The following is a 22,036-nucleotide window of genomic DNA, read 5'->3' on the forward strand; positions in this document are numbered from 1 at the left end:
ATTCCACTTCTGGGAATATACCCTAAGAAGCCTGAAAAACCAATCAGAAAGAATATATGTACCCCCCAGTTTGTAGCTGCACTATTTACAATAGCTAAGATCTGGAATCAGCCCAAATGTCCATCAGTAGACGAATGGATAAAAAAGCAGTGGTACATATACACAATGGAGTACTACACAGCTGTAAGAAAGAAAGATCTCTTATCCTTTGAGACTACATGGAGGGACCTGGAAAGTATCATCCTAAGTGAAACAAGCCAAACAGAGAAAGACAAGTATCATATGATCTCACTTATTTGTGGAGTATAATGAACATAACAGTCTGAGGAATGGGGTAGTCCCAGAGATGCGGAAGTGGGGTACAGACTGACAATCCCCAGAAGAGGGGGTGTTGGGGGAAAGATAAACCACAGAACTTATATGCATGAACAATGGACATGGACAACAAAGCTGGGGACAGGGCAGGGAGGGAGGGGGGAATCAGTGGGGGAAAAAGGAGAAACATCTGTAACAAAAATTAATTAATAAATGCTGATCTGATCCTGTCAAAAAAAAAAAACAAATTGGTGTCAATGTACATCTTTTTACACTGTGGACTTCATTAAACTAAGGTTTGAGCTAAAACTGTATATTAAAAAGAAGCTGGTATTTAGAGACAGCGAAATGTTTCAGTAACAAATGTTTATTATATTTTGTCCCATATAAGTAAAAATAAATTATTTAAAATAAAAAGAAAAACACTTTAAAAAAATAAAAATAAAAACTTAATGTAGTGTGAACATTTCCTTATGTCATTAAATAGTATTGAAAAATTATTTTAATGAGTGCACAGTTTTGCATCATATATATGAACTGTAATGTGTGTGTGTATTTGTGTGTATATATATATATATACACACACATATATATATGAAATGTCAAGAGTGTAAGGAATCGGGGGTGCCACCAAAAAACAGAGAAGAAACTGGAGAGCCAATCAGCCGAATAAACAGGGATCAGGCTTTATTGGGTACACTCCGGGTGGGTTCACAGACTCTGGGGGTCGAGTCCTAGAAGCCGCGCCCGATGCTGGGGTTTGTGCTTTTTTATATCTGCCCGTTGCAGCTGAGATTTGTCTGTTAGGGTTTGACCTTGCGGGGGTTATGCATGGGAGCCTCTGGAATGTGAGTCGATAAGAGCAGGATGGGAATTAGTCTACAAGCTCGGGGCAGGCAGTTCCCAGAACAGGGTGGGAGGCAAGGCTGAGCAAGTGAGTCAATGGTCAAGCAGTTTGCCTGGCGCCAGTTCCCAGGCTATTGGACATTCCCGACTCTGTGATATAGAAATAGGGGCGAGGTCATCTTTCTGGCTACTTCCTGCTGGAAGGGGGTGGCATTAGGGGAGGGGGCTCGAGTCGGCGTGGTCCGAGTCCGGGGGACTGGTCAGAGGCTGGTATTATTGTAGCATCATTTGGTGGACTTCTAGTGTCCGTGTGAGTGTGTGAATCGGTCCTGAATGAAGCAAAGAAAACGGGGCAATTAGCAGTATAATTATTATGAGGAGGACCGGGCCAAGGAGGGGGAGAGTAAGGAGTACACAGGGGATTTCCACCAGGAGGAGGCACCTGCTGAGAATTTTTGTTTTTTAAGTTCTGAGCTTAGCTGGTGGAGGGTTTCAATGCGGGTTTCTACCAAACCTGATTCGTTGATATAATAGCAACATTCTTCCCCAAGAAATAAACAGGTTCCTCCGAGTCCCACTGTTCTGCATAGAAAGTTGGGTTAGAGAGGTTATTTGTCTTTGAAGAGAAGCTAAGGACTCCACTGAGCTGTCAATGGCTAACTGGATCTGGGATGCAAGCTGGGCGGAAGAGATTAGGGAGTTTGCGAGTGCCCCTCCTCCCATTCCTACGGCTATGACCGAGGTGGTGAGGGAGAGACCAATTACGAAAGGGAGAAAAACTGCGCGTTTCTGCCTTGGGTGAGAGTAAATATATCGGCGTTGGAATTCAGCAGGGGTATAAACCGTAAACTGTGGAGTCAGCGTGACCGGGAGGCAGAGAAGAGAGGGATCGAGAGGCATGGAGAGGGTGATCGAGGGGTTTTCTAAAAAGAGAAGGTGGTATAGCTGGAGCCGGGAGGGCCCAAGATGGGCCAGAGCCTGGTGTGAGAGAAGGTCTGTAAGGTGAAGGGGGGAGAAGACCTGTAATGGTTGTTGGAGGTTCATCTTCAGAGCCTCAGTGGTGAGATCGGCTGCAGCTGCAAGAGCTCGAAGACAGAGCTGCCATCCGTGAACTGTGGGGTCCAACTGTCTGGAGAGATAGGCTACCAGGACCAGAGTTGGACCCATCGGTTGGGCTAAGACTCCTTGAGTGCTAAGTGGTGTCTTTCCTCAGTATATAGGACGAAGGGTCGTGAGAGATTAGGTAAGGCCAGGGCCGATGCTGAGCAGAGGGCCTTCAGGAGGGCCGAGAAGGCCCAGCGAACACCTTCGGGGGACATTAAGGGCCCCTCAGGCATTTCTTTGGCTGCCAGATACAGGGGTTTAGCAAGGAGGGCAAAGCCTGGGACCCAGTGGTGAAAGAAGCCTACCAGTCCCAGAAATGACTGATTTCAGTTGCCGAGCTAGGGGGCTGCAGGCCCCGAAGAGCCTGCAGTCTGTCAGCGGTAATGGCTCGATGGGTCGGGGTGACTAGGAGGCCAAGGTAAGTGACAAAGTGGCTATTTGCGCCTTCTTGGCGGACACCCGATATCCCTTGCTGCAAAGGAAATTCAGTAGGAGGGTGGTGGCCGTGAGGCAATTGGCCTTGGTTGGTGAACAGATCAGAAGATCATCTACATATTGTAATAGGGTGGAGGGGGTCAAATCGCAGGTGAGTAGGTCCGAGTCACGGCACCAGATGTAAGGAATCGGGGGCGCCGCCGAAAAACAGAGAAGAGACTGGAGAGCCAATCAGCCGAATAAACAGGGACCAGGCTTTATTGGGCACACTCCGGTTGGCCATTGTCTCACTTGCTCAGCCTTGCCTCCCACCCTGTTCCAGAACGGCCTGCCCCGGGCTTGTAGACTAACTCCCATCCTGCTCTTATCGACTCACATTCCAGAGGCTCCCATGCATATCCCCCGCAAGGTCAAACCCAGCAGACAAATCTCAGCTGCAACGGGCAGATATAAAAAAGCACAAACCCCAGCATCGGGCGCGGCTCCTAGGACTCGACCCCCGGAGTCTGTGAGCCCGCCCGGAGTGTACCCAATAAAGCCTGATCCCTGTTTATTCGGCTGATTGGCTCTCCAGTCTCTTCTCTGTTTTTTGGCGGCGCCCCCGATTCCTTACAAAGAGTATTTAGAATTTTTACTTATGGATAAATAATGCCATGGTGAATGTATATTTGTATATAAATCCTTCTGCATACCTTTGATTCAACATAATAAGATAAAAATAGTTTAGCTCAGCCAGTGTGGCTCAGTGGATTGAGCGTTATCCCATGGATTGAGAGGTCCCAGTTCAATTCCTGGTCGGGGCACAGCCTTGAGCCCTAGTAGAGGGCGTGCAGGAGGCAGCTGATCAATGTCTCTCACATCAATGTTTCTAGCACTCGCTCTCTAAAAAAATAAATTAAAATATATTAAAAAATAGTTCATTTACTCATTTTTTTTCTCTCCACAGGTATTTATTTAGTAACTGCTATGTGGCAGGTATTTTAAAGAAGTTATAATAAAGCTATTTCTCTAGGAGTCATAACTGAGGGGGAGGGGCTCTTCATTCCATCTTACATTCTTTAGAATATGAGCTGCTGTCATTACAGGTTGAGCATTCCAGGCATGGTTGCTAGGATATGAATATTTCTCACAGTAGGGCAGTGTTCTCAGGAGACATTTCTGTGTCATCTGACTTCTCCTCATAGTGCTATTTGCCTATTTGGTGTTGGTGAGAAGAACAGAAACAGGGTTAGACCTAGAGCAGAGGTGAGTGTGAACATGAGAAATAAACTTGGACAGTGGCTGTGTAAGGATAGGAAAGGGATGGATTCAGGGGGCATTTCATAAGCAGAATTCTCTGTTCTGGGAGGGCTGTGGGTGGTTCGAGAGAGAGGAGTTAAAGATGACTAAAAACTCAAGCACTGCCTAGACACAGGAATTGAGTTTAGATGAAGAGCAGATGAGTTCAATGTGGGCTGAACTGAGTTTTAAGTACTGTAAGAAGTGAGGAAGTCTAAAATACAGAGATGAGGGTTGGCAACTCAAACAAGACCGGAGAGATACAGATTTTACTCAAAATATTTTCAAACATGCATTCTGATTCTATATTTTTCTAACAAAGTTTAAATTTCACCAATTCTCTGTATTCATCTGAACAAGCTAAGGCTCGTAAACCCCCTTAATTGCCCTGTAACCTCACCCTTCGCATTTTTTCTGTTGTGTTGGCTAATGTTTTAGTTCCATCATGATTTTTTTTTTTTATCCTCACCAAGGACATTTTTCCATTTTTTGTTTAGATAGAGTGGGAGGGAGAGAGAGGAAGAGAGGGAGAGAGGGAGAGAAAGAGAGAAAGAGAGAAAGAGAGAGAAACATTGACGTGAAAGGGACATATCGAGTGGCTGCCACCTGCACAACCCAACCAGGGCCAGGGACAAATTACAACCGAGGCATGTGCCCCTAGCGGGAACCGAACCCAAGTCGCTCTGGACCGCAGGCCAACGCTCTAACCGCTAGTGGTGATTATTATTATATTTTAATAGTTAATACTTATCTGGATTTGCCAACTTCTTAGGGTCCTAACAGAAAACAAATTTCACAGTCAAATTGGGGTAATTCCAGGAGAGTTTAATAAATACAGTGATACCTCGGTTCTCGAACATAATTCGTTCCAGGAGGACGGTCGAGAACCAAATTGTTCGAGAACCGAAGCAATGAAACCCAATAGGAAATAATGGAAACTGGATTAATTCATTCCAAGCCCCAGAAAATGCCTATTTACTGGCCTAATTTGTATATAATATGTAGAAAAACATAAGTCTCAACAAGAAATAAAAGTGTACAGTATGTCTAAGGGTTAAATTCAGTGTAAAGCGTGACTCTCTCCACAAAGCGTGACTCTCTCCACAAAGCGTGACTCTCTCTGCACTCACACTGATGGCGCAAGCAAGGCGCGCTGGGCCGAATGAACGCCATTCGCCTCAACTCGGCTCATCTCGGAAGTTCGAGTTCCAAATATTTGTTCGGATTCCAAGACAAAAGTTTCTCGAATCTCCTGGTCGAATACCGATTTGGTCGAAATCCGAGGCGTTCGAGAACCGAGGTATCACTGTAAATAAATTAAAGCAACTCTTTCTAATGGGTTTGTATGGGTAGAAATTAAGAAACCTACAAGAAGCAGTGTAATGTGCCAGAGTGAGTGACAACCAGTTTTAGCACTCCTAGGCTCGACGGGATTGGGGAAGGGAGCAGTCTTGGAATCTGAAAGAAGAGATGTGTATATGGGTTACCTTGAGAGATGTACACACCCAAGAGGATATCATTATGCCAGAAGGAACTAAGAGACTATATACTCGGACCTGACCATCCTTCCTTTCTGCAGTGACCTATTAGGGGTCTCCATTGGCAAAAACCAATTGTAAGCCAGAGAACAAGGGAGCTTATTTGATGTAATCGATGCTGGCCAGCCTCCCAGACACTTAGCAGAGTAGAGAAGGGTGTAAGGAAAATCTTGAGAGCCAACAGAAGATATTCAAGGTACCAAGTGTTTTACTATTCTTAGTACATAATTTCTTGCATCCTACCACTTCTTTCCAGGTTATTTTATTCCTTGCTGAAGGAAATATATTAGTATTTTTTTTCAATGAGGACTATAAATAATACATTTCTAAGTATATCTGAAAATGTCTTCATTTTGCTCTCACTCTTGAATAATACAGCTGAGTATAATTCTAGATTGCTATTTTGCTTGAAAACTTGGAAGCTATTATTCTATCATCTCATCTATTGTTGCTGACGAGAAGGCTACTATTGGTCTGACAGTTTCCTTTGTAGCTGATCCTTTTTTCTCTGAACTTGTATGATTCTCTCACTTTCCTTGATCTTTTATTTGATTCCAATGTATCTGGATATGAATTTATTCTTATCCTGTGAAAGACGTGGTGTGCTTTTCCAATCTGAGGATTCATAGCTTTCTTTAATTCTGCAAGATTCTCAGCCATTATCACAATTACCTCCTGCCCATTCACTTTATTTGTTTGGAATTCCCACTAAACATCTATCAGTGCTATCCTCCATCTCTCTAAACATTTATTTCCTTCATCTCTCTCTATGTATTTGTGTTACATTCTGAGTCACTTTAGCCTGTCTTTCAATTTACTAACTCACTCTTCAGCTTTGTCTACTATGAAATCTTGCCACTGAGTTCTTTAATCAATCTCTATGTTTCTCTTTATATATATAATTTGATTTCATTTTATTAATTTAACTTAATTTAATTTTATTTTTTTTCTCACCATTTATCCCTTCTATGCCCTCTTCCACCTCAGTCCACCCCCCGCCACTGCAGTCACCACACTGTTGTCCATGTCCATGAGTTCTCTCTCTGTTTTTCTTTTTTGCTCAATCCCTCCACCCCCATGAAACCTCCCCACAACTGTCTGCCTGCTCTCTATCTATGAGTCTGTCTCTGTTTTGCTTGTTAGTTCAGTTTGTTCTTTAGATTCTACATATGAGTGAAGTCACATAGTACTTGTCTTTCCCTGACTGGCTTATTTCATTTAGCATAATGTTCTCCAGGTCCATTCATGCTGCCGCAAAGGGTAAAATTTCCTTCCTTTTTACGGTACAATACTATTTCATTGTGTAAATGTACCACAACTTTTTTATCCACTCGTACTGATGGACACTTGGGCTTCTTCCAAATCTTGGCTATTGTAAGTAACGCTGCAGTGAACATAGAGCTACATATATTCTTTCAAATCAGTGTTTTGGGTTTCTTTGGATAAATTCCCAGAAGCAGTTCCATTTTTAATATTTTGAGGTAACTCTATATACTTTCCACAGTGGCTGCACCAGTCTGTATTTCCACCAACAGTGAACAAGTGTCCCCTTTTCTCCAAATCCTTGCTAGCACTTGTTTGTTGATTTTTATTGATGATAGCCATTCTGACAGGCGTGAAGTGATATCTCATTGTGATTTAAATTTGCATTTCTCTGATGATTAGTGACGTTGAGCATCTTTTCATAGATCTATTGGCCACAGTATGTCCTCTTTGGAGAAGTATCTATTCAGTTCTTTTCCCCATTTTAAAAATTGGATTGCTTGTTTTTCTGGTGTTGAGTTTTATAAGTTCTTTTTTTTCCCCCTCTTCTTTTTGGTGGTACGTGCCCCTGGTGGGAACTGAACCTGGGACTCTCTGGTCCGCAGGCCAATGCTCAACTGCTGAGCCAAACTGGCCAGGGCAATAAGTTCTTTATAAAGTGTAGCTATTAACCCCTTATCAGATGTATCGGTGAATATGTTTTCCCATTCAGTGGTTTGTCATTTCATTTTTTTTTTTTTTTTTTTTTATCCTCACTCGAGGACATTTTTCCATTCTTTGCTCAGATAGAGTGGGAGGGAGAGAGAGGAATGGAGAGAGAGAGAGAAACATCGATGTGAAAGGAACACATCGAGTGGCTGCCACCCACATGACCGACCAGGGCCGGGGACAAACTGCAACCAAGGTGCGCCCTTAGCGGGAACCGAACCCGGGTCTCCCAGGACCGCAGGCCGACGCTCTAACTACTGAGCCAAACCGGCCAGGGCTGTCATTTCATTTTGCTGATGGTTTCCTATGCTGTGCAAAAAAAAAAAAAAAAATCTTTAGTTTGATGCTGTCTCATTTGTTAATTTTTTCTTTTGTTTCCCTTGCCTGAGGAGATGTGTCAGAAAAAATATTGCTACAAAAAATGTCCTAGATTTTACTGCCTATGTTTTCTTCTAGGATTTTTAAGGTTTCGATCTAACATTTAAGTCTTTAATTCATTTGAGTTTATTCTTTTGTACTTTTAAAGAAGGTGGTCTAGTTTCATTTCTTAGCATGCATCTGTCCAATTTTCCCAACATCATTAATTGAATAGACTATTTTTAGTTCATTGTGTGTATTTGTCTCCTTTGTCCAATATTAATTGACAATAAAAGCATGGATTTATTTCTGGGCTCTCTATTTTGTTCCATTGATCTATATGTCTGTTTTTATGCCAGTACCATACTGATTTTGTTTTTTTTTTATCCTCACCCGAGGATAATTTTTGCATTTATCTTCAGATAGAGCAGGAGGGAGAGAGGAAGAAAGAGAGAGAGAGAGAAACATCGATGTGAGAGAGACACATCGACTGGTTGTCCAACTGGGGCAAGGACAAACTGCAACTGAGGTACATGCTCTTAGCGGGAACCGAACCCCGGACTCTCTGGTCTGCAGGCCGACACTCTAACCACTGAGCCAAATCGGCCAGGGCTGTACTGTGCTGTTTTGATTACTATGGCCTTGTAGTATAATTTGATATCAGGTACTGTGATTTCTCCAACTTTGTTCTTCTTTCTTAAGATTGCTGTTGCTATTCGGGTTTTTTTATGGTTTCATACAAATTTTTGAAACGTTTGTTTTAGTTCTGTGAAATACTCCATTGGTATTTTGCTAGGAATTATGTTGAACTGTAGATTGCTTGGATATTATAGATATTTTAATGATATTAATTCTTCCTATCCATGAACATTGATAATGCTTCCACTTATTTGTATCTCCCTCAATTTCTTTCTTCAGTGTCTTATAATTTTCTAAGTAAAGATCTTTTACATCCTTGGTTAAATTTATTCCTAGGTATTTTATTCTTTTTGCAGCAATTACGAATGGGATTGTTTTTTCAGTTTTCCGTTCCGATAGTTCGTTATTGATGTATAAAAATGCAACTGATTTCTGGATATTTATTTTGTATCCTTCTACTTTACTGAATTCATTTATCACTTCTAGTAGTCTTTTGGTGAAATCTTTAGAGTTCTCTATATACAATATCATGTCACCTGCAAATAATGACCATTTTGCTTCTTCCTTTAATATTTAGATGCCTTTTATTTCTTGTCTGATTGCTTTCACCACTTGAATAAAAGTGGTGATATTGGCCTATAATTTTCTTTCTTTGTAGTGTCTTTCTCTGGTTTTGGAATTAGGGTAATGCAGGCATCATCAACTGAGCTTGGGAGCCTTCCCTCCTCTTGAATTTTTTGGGATAGCTTGAGAAGGATAGGTGTTAGTTTTTCTTTGAATGTTTGGTAAAATTCACCTGTAAAGCCATCCAGTCCAGGGCTTTTGTTTGTTGGGAGATTTTTGATTACTGCTTCTATTTCACTAGTTGTAATTTGTCTATTCAGATTCTCTAGTCTTCCTTATTTAGTTTACATGTGTAGGAATTTATCCATTTCTTCCAGATTGTCCAATTTGTTGACATATAGTTGTTCGTAGTATTTTCTTACAATCCTTTGTATTTCTTTGGTGTCAATTGTTACTTCTCTTCCATTTCTGATTTTATTTATTTGGGTGCTCTCTTTTTCTTGGTTAAAGGTTTATCATTCCTATTTATCTCTTCAAAGAATGAGCTGTTCATTTCATTGATCTTTTCATTATTTTTTTTTAGATTTTATTTCATTTATTTCTGCCCTGATCTTTATTATTTCCTTTCTTCTACTCATACTTGGAGTTTGTTGTTCTTTTTCAAGTTCCACTGAGTGTAAAGTTAGATCATTTATCTTGTTTTTCTTGTTTCTTGAGATACGCCTGTTATTCTATGAATTTCCCTTTTAGGAGTACTTTCCCTGTGTCCCACAGATTTTGGGTTATTGTGTTCTCATTTTCATTTATTTCAGTGTATCTTTTGATTTTTTTCTTGATCTCATTGTTAACCCATTCATTGTTAAATAACATGTTATTTAGTGTCCATGTCTTTGTGTGTTTTTCAGGTTTGTTTTTTTGAAAGAGAGAGGAAGAGAAGGGGGGGGGGATATAGAAACATCAATGAGAGAGCAACATCAATTGGCTACCTCCTGCATTGTCCCATACACCAAAGGGTTGCAGGTTTGACTCCCAGCCAAGGCACAGGCCTAGGTTGCCAGTTTGATCCCTGGTCAGGGCATGCATAGGAAGCAACTGATTGATGTTACTCTATGATATAGATGTTACTCTCCCTCTCTTTCTCTCTCCCTTACTCTCTCTCTAAAATCAAGCATATCCTTGGGTGAGGATAACAATTTTAAGAAATATATTTTTATTGTTAAAATAAATAGAGAAATATGCTTGAGCCAAGTATGTAGACCTCAATGATTTATCACAAAGACAATATCCATGTCACTATCATTTAGGTAAAAAAAAAAATGACATCACCAGTGTTTGACTTCTTTCACTCATTTTACACTTGTTAGATTTATATGTATTGTTGCATAAAATTGTTGTTTGTTCATTTCACTGCTGTATAGCATTCCATCAGATGAATAATGTATAAATATATTGCAATTTATTTATCTATTATGGTGATATTGGAAATTTGAGTTGCAGTTTGGGGATATTATGAATTATGGCACTATGAACAGTCATGTGTGTAGGTTGCTATTAAGTTAACATGCATTTTTGCTAGCTGTATACCTAGGAAAGGATCCTAAAGTAGATAATACCGAATTGTTTTCCAAAGTAGCTGTATTTTTTTACACTCCCACTAGTAGTATAAAAAAAAATCCCATTGTTCCACATCTGTTACACTTGTCATTGCAAACTTTTAAAATTTTAGCCATTCTGTGGGTGTATAGTAATATATTTTTGTGGTTTTAATTTCCACTTCCCTAATTTCTAGTGAGGTTGAGCCAAACTTTTTAAGGTATTTATGGACCATTTGGATATCCTCCTTTGTAAATTCCTCACAAATCTCTTACCCATTTTTCTATTTGTGTTTTTCTTTAATATGCAGGAAAGGGTTATATATTTTGGATATGAACCCTTTGTTGATTTTATGGGTGACATTTATCTTTTTTTTATGCTGTAGTTTGCCATGTTTACTCACCTATTGGTGTCTTTTGATGACTGGTGGATTTTAATTTCTCTTCCAATTTTTTCTTTTTTTAAATCCTCACCTGAGGATATTTTCCCATATTTCTTCAGATAGAGTGGGAGGGTGAGTGAGAGAGAGAGAGAAAAAAAAAAAGAAAGAGAGAGAAACATTAATGTGAGAGAGACACATCAATTGGTTGCCTTCCACACGACCCAAATCAGGGCCTGGGGCCGAACTGCAACCAAGGCACGTGCCCTTGGCTGGAATCAAACCCGAGACTCTTTGGTCTTCAGGCCAACGCTGTAACTGCTGAGCCAAACCAGCCAGGGCCCAACTTTTTATTTGAAAAAATATCAAAACTATAGACAAGTTGGAAAGAACAGGACAATGAGCACCTATTAATCTTCAACTTACATTCATCAATTTGCTAAAGTATTTTGCTATATTTGTGCTCTCTCTATGTGTGTTTCTTTTTACCCTCTCTGTCTCTATCTCTGAATCTCTCCGTACACACACACACACACATACACACAGATCTGAATCATTTCAGAGTAAGTTCAGATTTATATTATGATACTATGAATATTTAAAAAAAGTAAATTCTAATAATATTATTATACTCCAGGAACTTATTGACACAATAAAATTGTCCTTATAATATAGCCTATGGTCAGATTTCTCAAGTATCCTCAAAATAGCTGTGATTCCCTCACCTAAGTTCCAACAAAGATCATGGATTGCATTCTTCTTTTATTTAAAACAGTCTGCCAATTGTTTTCGTCTTTAGTTGTCTTGTAGGCTGTCCTGCAATCTGAATATGACTAATTGTTTTCTCATTATAGATTCAGGTTAAACATATTGGTTGTAAATACTACATGGGTGATGTATATTTTCCTTTGCATCAGCAGGAGGCACATGATATGTTAGTTCCATTATTGATGATGCCTAGTTTGATCACTTTGTGAAGGTGTGTCCATCAGCTCTTTCCATTGTAAAAGTACCCTTTTTCCTTTTGCAATTAATAAGTTATATGTATGGTGATACTCTGAAGCCTTGTACATATCTTATTTCACTGATGCTTCTTGCCTGCATCAATTATTTCATCTGTAGTTGCAATTCTGTCATTTCGTCTATATTTATTAGCTGGCATTTTTTGAAGTGGAATCCCGTCCCGTTCCCAACCATTATGCATTTTTTTGTTCCAATTTGGACTCATGGGTTTTTATATTATTCAGTGGTTTTAATCTATTAATATCATTATTCTTTTTGATATTCAAATTGTTTCTCATTTGGCCAGTGGGAGGACTCTTTAAGCTGGATCCTCTGTCCTTGTCATGTATACCTATTAGTTTCTGAGCACTTCCTTGGTTCTGGCAAAAAAGATACTCATATTGTAGTTTTTCTATAACCAATCAGTAGTCAGCTGTTTCTCCAAGGAGTCCTTCCTTTTTAAAGAGTGTGGTATGAATGGTATGTGGAAAGTAGGATTTGGGTAGTAGGTGTGCTTTTTGCTACTGGAATAGCAACCCCACCCCAGGCCTTTATCACACTATTGTCTGTGTCCATGGATTATGCATATATGCATATAAATTCTTTGGTTAATCTCTGCTTGCCCCACCCCTCCCCCACCCTTTTCCTTCTGAGATCTGTCAGTCTGTAAAAAAGCTATGGTGCATTTACACATTGGAATACTATGCAGTTATAAGAAAAGAACAGAGATACTTTAAATGATGACTTCTTATTCATACTTCCAGTTAAAATTGGAACATCATGGGGCTCCTATTACATATTTGCATCTCCTATCTTCCATGACAAGAATCCTGTTTCCTGAAACGCATCACTATATTTAGTACAATAGTCACAGTATTTGCAGAATGCCTACCATAATAGCACTACCAATTAAAAACTCATTAAGTAAAATTCAGGGCTTCTTTGCAGGAATTGTTATCCTTAGAATATGTCACACTAAGTGTATACAGTTAGAGCATTGTCTTTAATGTTACTTGAATTCATTTTTTCTGTATAGCTATATCATCAGTTTAGTATGCAGTTAAATTGATTTATTTCTGTTGTATTTATATTTAGAGTTTGCTTTTTTTTTGATCCAATTGGATTTAATTTATTTTTGAATATAAAATATGAATACATGGTTGAAAAGTCAAAACTTTATGAAGAGGTAAAACCAGAGGAGTCTTAATTCCATTCTTACCCCTTTCTTTCTCTTCCCACACACCCCAATAGTAACCATTTTTTATTAGTTTCTGGGTTATTTTTTCTCTCTTTAAATAATTTTTTTTTCTATATTGATTTTAGAGAGAGAGGATGGGAGAGGGAGAGAGAGATAGAAACATTGATGAGAGAGAACATCAATTGGCCACCTCCTGCATGCCCCCCACTGGGGATCAGGCCCACAACCTGGGCATGTGCCCTGACTGGAAATCGAACCAGCGACCTCTTGGTGCATGGGTTGATGCTCAACCACTGAGCCACACTGGCTGGGCTATTGTTTCTTTCTTTTATAGGAATGTATAAGTACACACAAATGTGCACTTATTCTTATTTTACTTATTACTCAAAAGGTAGCATAATTCCCTATCACTTCATAGAGATGTTACTTGTACTGTAGCTGCACAATACCCCACTGAGGAATGTGCCATAGCTTATTCATCTAGTTTCCAATTCATAGACATTTAGGTTGTTTCCAATATTTCACTTTTTAAAATAATATAATGACTAACTTTGTCCACATATTGTTTTTTATTTATGGAGGAAAAATTTCAGGGTAAATTCTACAAGTGGGAGTTTGCTGAGGACAGAGTGAATGAAAATGTGATGTTGTTAGATGTTACAATACTTCACTGTAGGGGATTGTGCTATTTTACGTTCTTATCAGTCCTGTGTGGCAGAGCTAGTTTTTCCTAGCCTTGCATGCTTTTTAAATTTGTCAGTCAGGCCCAGCTGATGTGGCTCAGTGGATTGAGCATCGTCCCATGGACTGAAAGGTCGAGGTTCGATTTCCGGTCAGGGAACATGCGTCTGTTGTGGGCTCGATCCCTGGTAGGAGTTGTACAAGAGGCAGCCAATCGATGTTTCTCTCTCACATTGAAGTTTCTCTCTCCCTAAAAAAAAAAAAAAGTAATTAATTAAATTAAAAATAAATAAATACATTTGTCAATCTGATATGGGAGAAATGGAATCTTGGTGTGGTTTAAATTGTTTCTTTTTTTTTATAGAATTTGTAATGAATTATCATTTTTATATATTGTTGCTAGATTTAGTTTTCTGTTATTCAAAAAGATTTTGACATGCTCGCTTCGGCAGCACATATACTAAAATTGGAACGATACAGAGAAGATTAGCATAGACCCTGCACAAGGATGACACAAAAATTTATGAAGCATTCCATATTTTTAAGACTACTCTATCCAGCAAGGCTATCATTCAAAATGGAAGGTCAAATAAAGAGCTTTCCAGACAAAAAAAAAAAAGGGCTAAGGGAATATATTAACACCGAACCAGAACTGCAAGATATGCTAAAAGGACTGCTGTAATTAGTAGAAGAAATAGGAAGAAAAATAGAACTACACTAAACAAAAATGGCAATAAATAAGTACATATCAATTATCACCTTAAATGTGAATGCTCCGATAAAAAGACACAGAGTAGCTGACTGGACAAGAAAGCATGACTCACATATATGTTGTATACAAGAGATCCACCTCACAACAAAAGACTCACACAGGTTGAAAGTGAAGGGATGGAAAAAAAATCTTTCAAGCAAACAGAAAGGAAAAAAGAACACTGGTGTAGCAATACTCATATCTGATAAAGTAGATTTCAAAATGAAGGCCATAACTAGAGACAAAGAAGGCCACTACATAATATTGAAAGGATCTATCCAACAGGAAGATATAACCTTGGTAAACATATATGCACCCAATGTAGGAGCACCAACATATATTAAAAATCTTTTGGAGAACTTCAAAGGAGAAATCAACAGCAATACAATCATAGCAGGGGACTTCAATACCCCACTGACATCACTGGATAGATCTTCTAGACAAAAAATTAACAAGAAAACACAGACTCTAAATGAAGTGCTAGATCAAATGGATTCAATAGATATCTACAGAGAATTACACCCCAAAACTACTGAATTCACATTCTTATCAAGTGCACATGGGACATTCTCAAAGATAGAGCACATGATAGGGCACAAACTAAGTCTCTACAATTTCATGAAGACTGAAATCATATCAAGCATCTTCTCAGATCACAATGGCATGAAACTGGAAATCAATTACCACAAAAACATGCAAAGACGTTTGAACACATGGAAGCTATATAGCATGTTATTAAACAATGAATGGGTTACCATGGAGATCACGGAAGAAATTAAAAACTTCCTGGAAACCAATGAAAATGAACACAAAACAACACAAAATCTATGGGATGCAGCAAAAGCAGTTCTGAGAGAGAAGTTCATAGCACTACAGACCTGCCTCAAGAAACAAGACAAATTTCTAATTGACTGTCTAACCTCATAACTTAAAGAATTAGAAAGCAAACAGAAAGAAAACCCCAGAGCAAGTAGAAGGAAGAAAATAGTAAAGATCAGAGCAGAAATAAATGACATGGAGACCAAAAAACAATTCAAAGGATGAATGAAACAAAGAGCTGGTTCTTTGAAAAGATAAAAAAGATTGATGGACCCTTAGCTAGACTTACCAAGAAACAAAGAAAGAGGACCCAAATACACAAAATCAGAAATGAAATAGGAGAAGTAACAACTAACACCACAGAAATACAAAGGATTGTGAACAAATATCATGAACAATTTATATGGTAACAAATTCGACAATCTAAGTGAAATGGACAAATTTCTAGAAACACATAGTCCCCCAAAACTGGACCGGGAAGAGATAGAAAACTTGAAAAGACCAATAACAACTAAGGAAATTGAAGAGGTAATCAAGACTCTCCCAGCAAACAAAAGCTCAGGCCCGGATGGCTTCACAGGGGAGTTTTACTAAATATTCAAAGAAGAACTGACACCCATTCTCCACAAACTATTTCAAAAAATTCAAGAAGAAGGAAGACTTTCAAACTCATTTTATGAGGACAGCATCATTCTAATTCCAAAACCAGAAAAAGACATTACAAAGAAAGAAAACTACAGGCCAATACCCCTGATGAACATAGACACCAAAATTCTGAACAAAATACTAGCAAATCGGACCCCAGCAATACATCAAAATAATTATTCACCATTACCAAGTAGGATTCATCCCAGGGATGCAAAGCTGGTACAATATTTGCAAATCAATAAATGTGATACACCTCATAAATAAAATGAAGAATAAAAACCACGTGATTGTATCAATAGATGCCGAAAAAGCCTTCAACAAAATTTAGCACCCATTTCTGATAAAAACGCTCAGCAATGTGGGAATAGAGGGATCATATCTTGACATAATAAAGGCCATATATGAAAGACCTATAGCCAACATCATACTCAATGGGCAAAAATTAAAAGCATTTCCCTTAAGAACAGGAACAAGACAAGGATGCCCACTTTTGCCACTCATATTTAACATAGCACTGGAAGTCTTAGCCTCAGAAATCAAACATGAAGAAAAAATAAAAGGGATCCAAATTGGAAAGGAGGAAGTGAAACTGTCATTATTTGCAGATGACATAATACTATATGTAGAAAACCCCAAAGACTCCATCAAAAATTTACTAGACTTAATAAATGAATTTGACAAGGTAGCAGGATACAAAATTAACATCAATAAATTGATGGCATTCTTATACACCAATGATGATGTCACAGAAAGAGAAACTAAGAAAACAATCCCATTTACCATCGCACCAAAAAAATTAAGATACCTAGGAATAAACTTAACCAAAGAAATAAAGGACCTATTGGCAGAAAACTACAGGTCATTGAAAAAAGAAATAGAGGAAGATATAAAAAAGTGGAAGCACATACCTTGATCATGGATTGGAATAATTAACATCTTTAAAATGTCCATACTACCCAAAACAATCTATAGATTTAATGCAATCCCTATCAAAATACCAATGACATACTTCACAGAACTAGAACAAATACTTCAAACGTTCATATGGAACCTAAAAAGACCTCAAATAGCCACAGCAATCTTGGGAAAAAAAAAAAAAAGAATAAAGTTGGAGGGATCACATTACCAGAATTCAGGTTATACTACAAAGCCACTGTAATCAAAACAGCCTGGTATTGGCACAAGAAGAGGCATATGGACCAGTGGAACAGAACAGAGAACCCAGAAATGGACCCAAGGCAATATGCTCAATTAATATTTGACAAAGGTGGCAAGAGCATACAGTGAAGTAAAGACAGCCTCTTTAATGAATTGTGTGGGAAAATTGGACAGCTACATGTAAAAAATGAAACTAGACCATCAACCACACACAAGAATAAACTCAAAATGGATAAAAGATTTAAATGTGGCTCACGAATCCATCAAAATCCTAGAAGAAATTGTAGGCAACAAAATCTCAGACATTATACGCAGCAGAATTTTCACTGATACATCACCTACGGCAACAGAAACAAAGGAGAAAATGAACACATGAGACTACATCAAACTAAAAAGTTTCTGCACAGAAAAAGATACAATCATCAAAATGGAAAGGCAACCCACTGTATGGAAGAGCATAATTGCCAATGATATATCAGATAAGGGGTTAATTTCCAATATATATAGAGTGCTCATACAACTCAACAAAAGGAAGACAAGGAACCCAATTAAAAAACGGCAGAGGAACTAAATAGACACCTCTCCAAACAGGACATACAAATGGCCAAGAGACATATGAAGAAATGCTCAACATCACTAATCATCAGAGAGATGTACATTAAAACAACAGTGAGGTATCACCTCACACCTGTCAGAATGGCCGCCATCAACAAATCATCAAACAACAAGTGTTGGCGAGGGTGTGGACAAAAGGGGACTCTAGTACACTGCTGGTGGGAATGCAGACTGGTGCAGCCACTATGGAAAACAATATGGTGTTACCTCAAAAAATTAAAAATTGAACTTCCATTTGACCCGGTGATCCCACTTCTAGGAATATACCCTAAGAAGCCTGAAACACTAATCATAAAGAATATATGTACCCCCATGTCTGTAGCAGCACTATTTACAAAAGCTAAGATCTGGAATCAGCCCAAATGTCCACCAGTAGACAAATGGATAAACAAGCTGTGGTACATATACACAAAGTACTATGCAGCTGTAAGAAAGAAAGATCTCTTATCCTTTGAGAATACATCGAGGGACCTGGAAAGTATTATCCTAAGCCAAACAAGCCAAACAGAGAAAGACAAGTATCATATGATCTCACTTATTTGTAGAATATAATGAACATAACAGTCTGAGGAATGGGGTAGTCCCAGAGACGTGGAAGTGGGGTACCGACTGACAATCCTCAGAAGAGGGTTGGTGAGGGAGAGATAAACCACAGAACTTATATGCATGTATGCATGAACAATGGACATGGACAACGAAGCTGGGGACAGGGAGGGGAGGAGAGGGAGGAGGAGGGGGGAATTAGTGGGGGAAAAAGGAGAAACATCTGTGACAAAAATAAATAAATAAATTAAAAAAAAAAGATTTTGACATCAATAGTTATAAGAAAGATTGGCCCTAACTTTCCCTTCTTGAACTATCTTTTTGAAGTTTTGTATAAGGATTATGATAATCTCACAAAATGGGTTGAAGTATATACCCCTCCTGCCCTGGCTGGTTTTTTCTCAGCAGTTAGAGCATCTGCCCTTGGACTGAAGGGTCATGGGTTTGATTCCTAGTCAAGGGCTTGTACCTGAGTCGTAGGTTCAATCCCCAGCCCTGGTCGTGGTCGTGCAGGAGGCAACCAGTTGATGTTTTTCTTTCTCCTCCTCCTTCCCTTCCACTCTATCTAAAAATTAATGGAAAAGTATCCTCAGGTGAGGATTAACAACAACAACAACAAAAGAATATACACCCCTCTCTTTCTATTGCTGGAAGAGTTTGTGTATAAATGGCATTATTTTTTCTTTAAATGTTTAATATAATTTATTTATTTTTAGTAGAATTTATTGATGAAGCTGTTCATGCCTGGAGCTTCTTTGTAGGAAGGGTATTAATTATTAATTTTATGAATTCAATGTCTTTTGTAGTATTAGGACTGTTCATATTTTCCCACATATGTCAATTTTAATAGATCTTTATTTTCTAGGAATTTGTCCAATATATCTGAAGTCTTCAAATTTGTTGTCATAAAGTTATACCTTTTGAGAATGACATTTTTTAAAATTGATTTTAGAGAGATGAAAGGAGGGAGAGAGGGAGAGAGAGAGAAAGAGAGAGAGAGATATGAGAGAAACATCGATTGATGACCTCTCGTACATGCCCCTACCAGGGATGGAACCTGCAACCTGGGTATGTGCCCTGACTAGGAATTGAACCCACAATATTTCTGTGTATGGGATAATGCTCCAACCAACTGCACCATACTGGCCAGTGTAAGAATGCCTTTTTCATTCGGCATACAACCCTTGAAATCCATGTAGGTTGTGGAATCTTTCAACAGTTTGCTTCTTTTCAATTGCTGAGTAGTATTCCATGGTATGGTATAAGTAGTTCCCCTTATCCATGGGGGGTATGTTTCAAGACCCACAGTGGATTCCTGAAACTGCAAATAGTATTGAACCTTATATATACTATATTTTTTCTATGCATATATATTTATGATAAAGTTTAGTTTGTGTTAGGCATTCTAAAAATTAAAAACAATGAATAATAAAGTAGAATAATTTTAACAATATACTGTAATAAAAGTTATAAAAGTCTCTCTTTGAAAATATCTTATTGCATTACTCACCTTTTCACTTAAAGGAAGCACTTTATGGCTTTGCCTTGGCATATCTGATTGCCAGCATCACTACTCTTGCACTTTGGGACCATTATTAAGGATTACTTGAACACAAGCACTGCAATACCATGACAGTTGATCTGATACCCTAAACAGCTACTAAGTGACTGACAGGTGGAAGTTATAAAGTGTGGATGTATTGGACAAAGGGGTGATTCACATTCCAGTCTAACAGTATTTTTCTTTTAACTGGAACACTTAACCAATTTACATTGAATGTAATTGCTAACATATTTGGGCCTAAATCTACCTTCTTTTAAAAAGCACTTTCTGAATATGCCACCTGTTCTATGTTCCTAATTTCTCTATTTTTTGCCTTTGTTGGGATTGAGTTATTTTAAAAAAATCTTTCTATTTTTTCCCTTCTATAAACTTCATAGTTATATATTCTTTTATACTTCCCGTAGGGGTTACTTTAGACTCTATAAAATGTACAACATACATCATGCTATTTCTTTATTATCTTCTGACATTTCTTGTTGCTGTTGAGAAATTAGTTGTCAGTGTGATTGTTATTCCTTTGTAGGTAATTCTTTTATTCTAGTGTCTCTAGAATTTTTATTTTTATCCTTAATATGCTGCAGTTTCACTAAAGCATCATTTTCTCTTTATCCTGGTGTGTGCTTAGGGTGCACTTTCCATATGAGAATTCTTGTCATTTTTTTCAATTCTAGAAATTCTCAATTATATTTATTACCTTTTTCTATTCTTCTATAACTTTTCTCAATCTATCTTACATGTCTGTTAACTGTTCTTTTATTAAAAATTATTTTATTTTTCTGCATTGCCTACTAGATGAATTCCTCATAATTATTTTTCAATTTATTTATTCTCTCTTTAACTATGTTCAGTCTTGACTATATCCTATTTGTTGAGATTTAAAATTGTAATACCTGTATTTTTAATTTCCAAGTTTTCTAATTGGTTCATCTTCATATTTATAAATTCTTTTTGTAAATTTATTTTTGATCTTTACAATTGAAAGCATTACAGATGTTTCCCCCTTGACCTTCTCCTCCCCGCTTCCACCACCCTCCTGCCTTCCTCACACTATTGTCTGTGTCCACTGGTATGCATATACATATATTTTCATATATATTCTTTGGTTTATCTTTTCCCACTCCCCTATCTACCTTCCCTCTGAGATTTGTCAGTCTGTTTCCTACTTACATGTCTCTGGATCTATAATGATCGCCAGCTTATTTTGTTCATTATATTCCATAAATAAGTAAGATCATGTGGTACTTGTTTTTCTCTGACTGGTTTATTTCACTTAGCATAATAATCTCCAGGTCCCTCCAGGGCATTTCAAAGGGTAAGAGACTTTTTTTTTCTTGCAGCTGCATAGTATTCCATTGTGTAAATGTACCACAGATCTTTTATCCACTCATCTACCGATGGGCACTTGGGCTGTTTCCAGATCTTAGCTATTATAAATAGTGCTGCTATGAACATAGGGGTGCATATATTCTTTCTGATTGGTATTTCAGGCTTCTTTAAAAATTTTTTTTTCTTTATTGATTTTAGAGAGAGGACGGGAGAGGGAGAGAGAGATAGAAACATCGATGAGAGAGAACATTGACTGGCTGCCTCCTGCATGTCCCTGCTGGGGATCGGGCCCACAACCTGGGCATGTGCCCTGACCGGGAATCAAACCGGCGACTTCTTGGTTTATGGGTCAACCACTGAGCCACATTGGCCAGGCCAGGCTTCTTAGAATATATTCCTAGAAGTGGGATCGCTGGGTCAAATGACAGTTCCACTTTTAATTTTTTGAGGAAACTCCATACTGTTTTCCATAGTGGCTGCACCAGTCTGCATTCCCACCAACAGTGTACTAGATTCCCCCTTTCTCCACCTCCTTGCCAGCACTTGTTCATATCTATAAATTCTTGTTTTACTGTTTGTTTGTTTTTTAGTTTGTAGTTTATAGTAATAAATTTTTTATAGTCCTGTGGACAACCCTCCCCTTCCCCCAGTTCTCCACCCAACTCTCACCCATAGAAGGAATTTTTTATCTCAGCAGAAAAGATGTGATCCA

At 38.3% G+C, this 22,036-nt stretch overlaps 1 non-coding gene across 1 annotated transcript; it reads left to right on the forward strand.

Moving 5' to 3' along the window:
- The first annotated feature begins 14,336 nt into the window (after positions 1 to 14,336).
- Positions 14,337 to 14,443, forward strand: LOC118624756. Its single transcript, XR_004958428.1, has one exon. It is a non-coding gene; the product is annotated as a U6 spliceosomal RNA (small nuclear RNA).
- The last annotated feature ends 7,593 nt before the right edge of the window (positions 14,444 to 22,036 follow it).

The sequence above is a fragment of the Molossus molossus genome, unplaced genomic scaffold, assembly GCF_014108415.1.
Source record: "Molossus molossus isolate mMolMol1 unplaced genomic scaffold, mMolMol1.p scaffold_m16_p_10, whole genome shotgun sequence".
NCBI classification, from domain to species: Eukaryota; Metazoa; Chordata; class Mammalia; order Chiroptera; family Molossidae; genus Molossus; species Molossus molossus.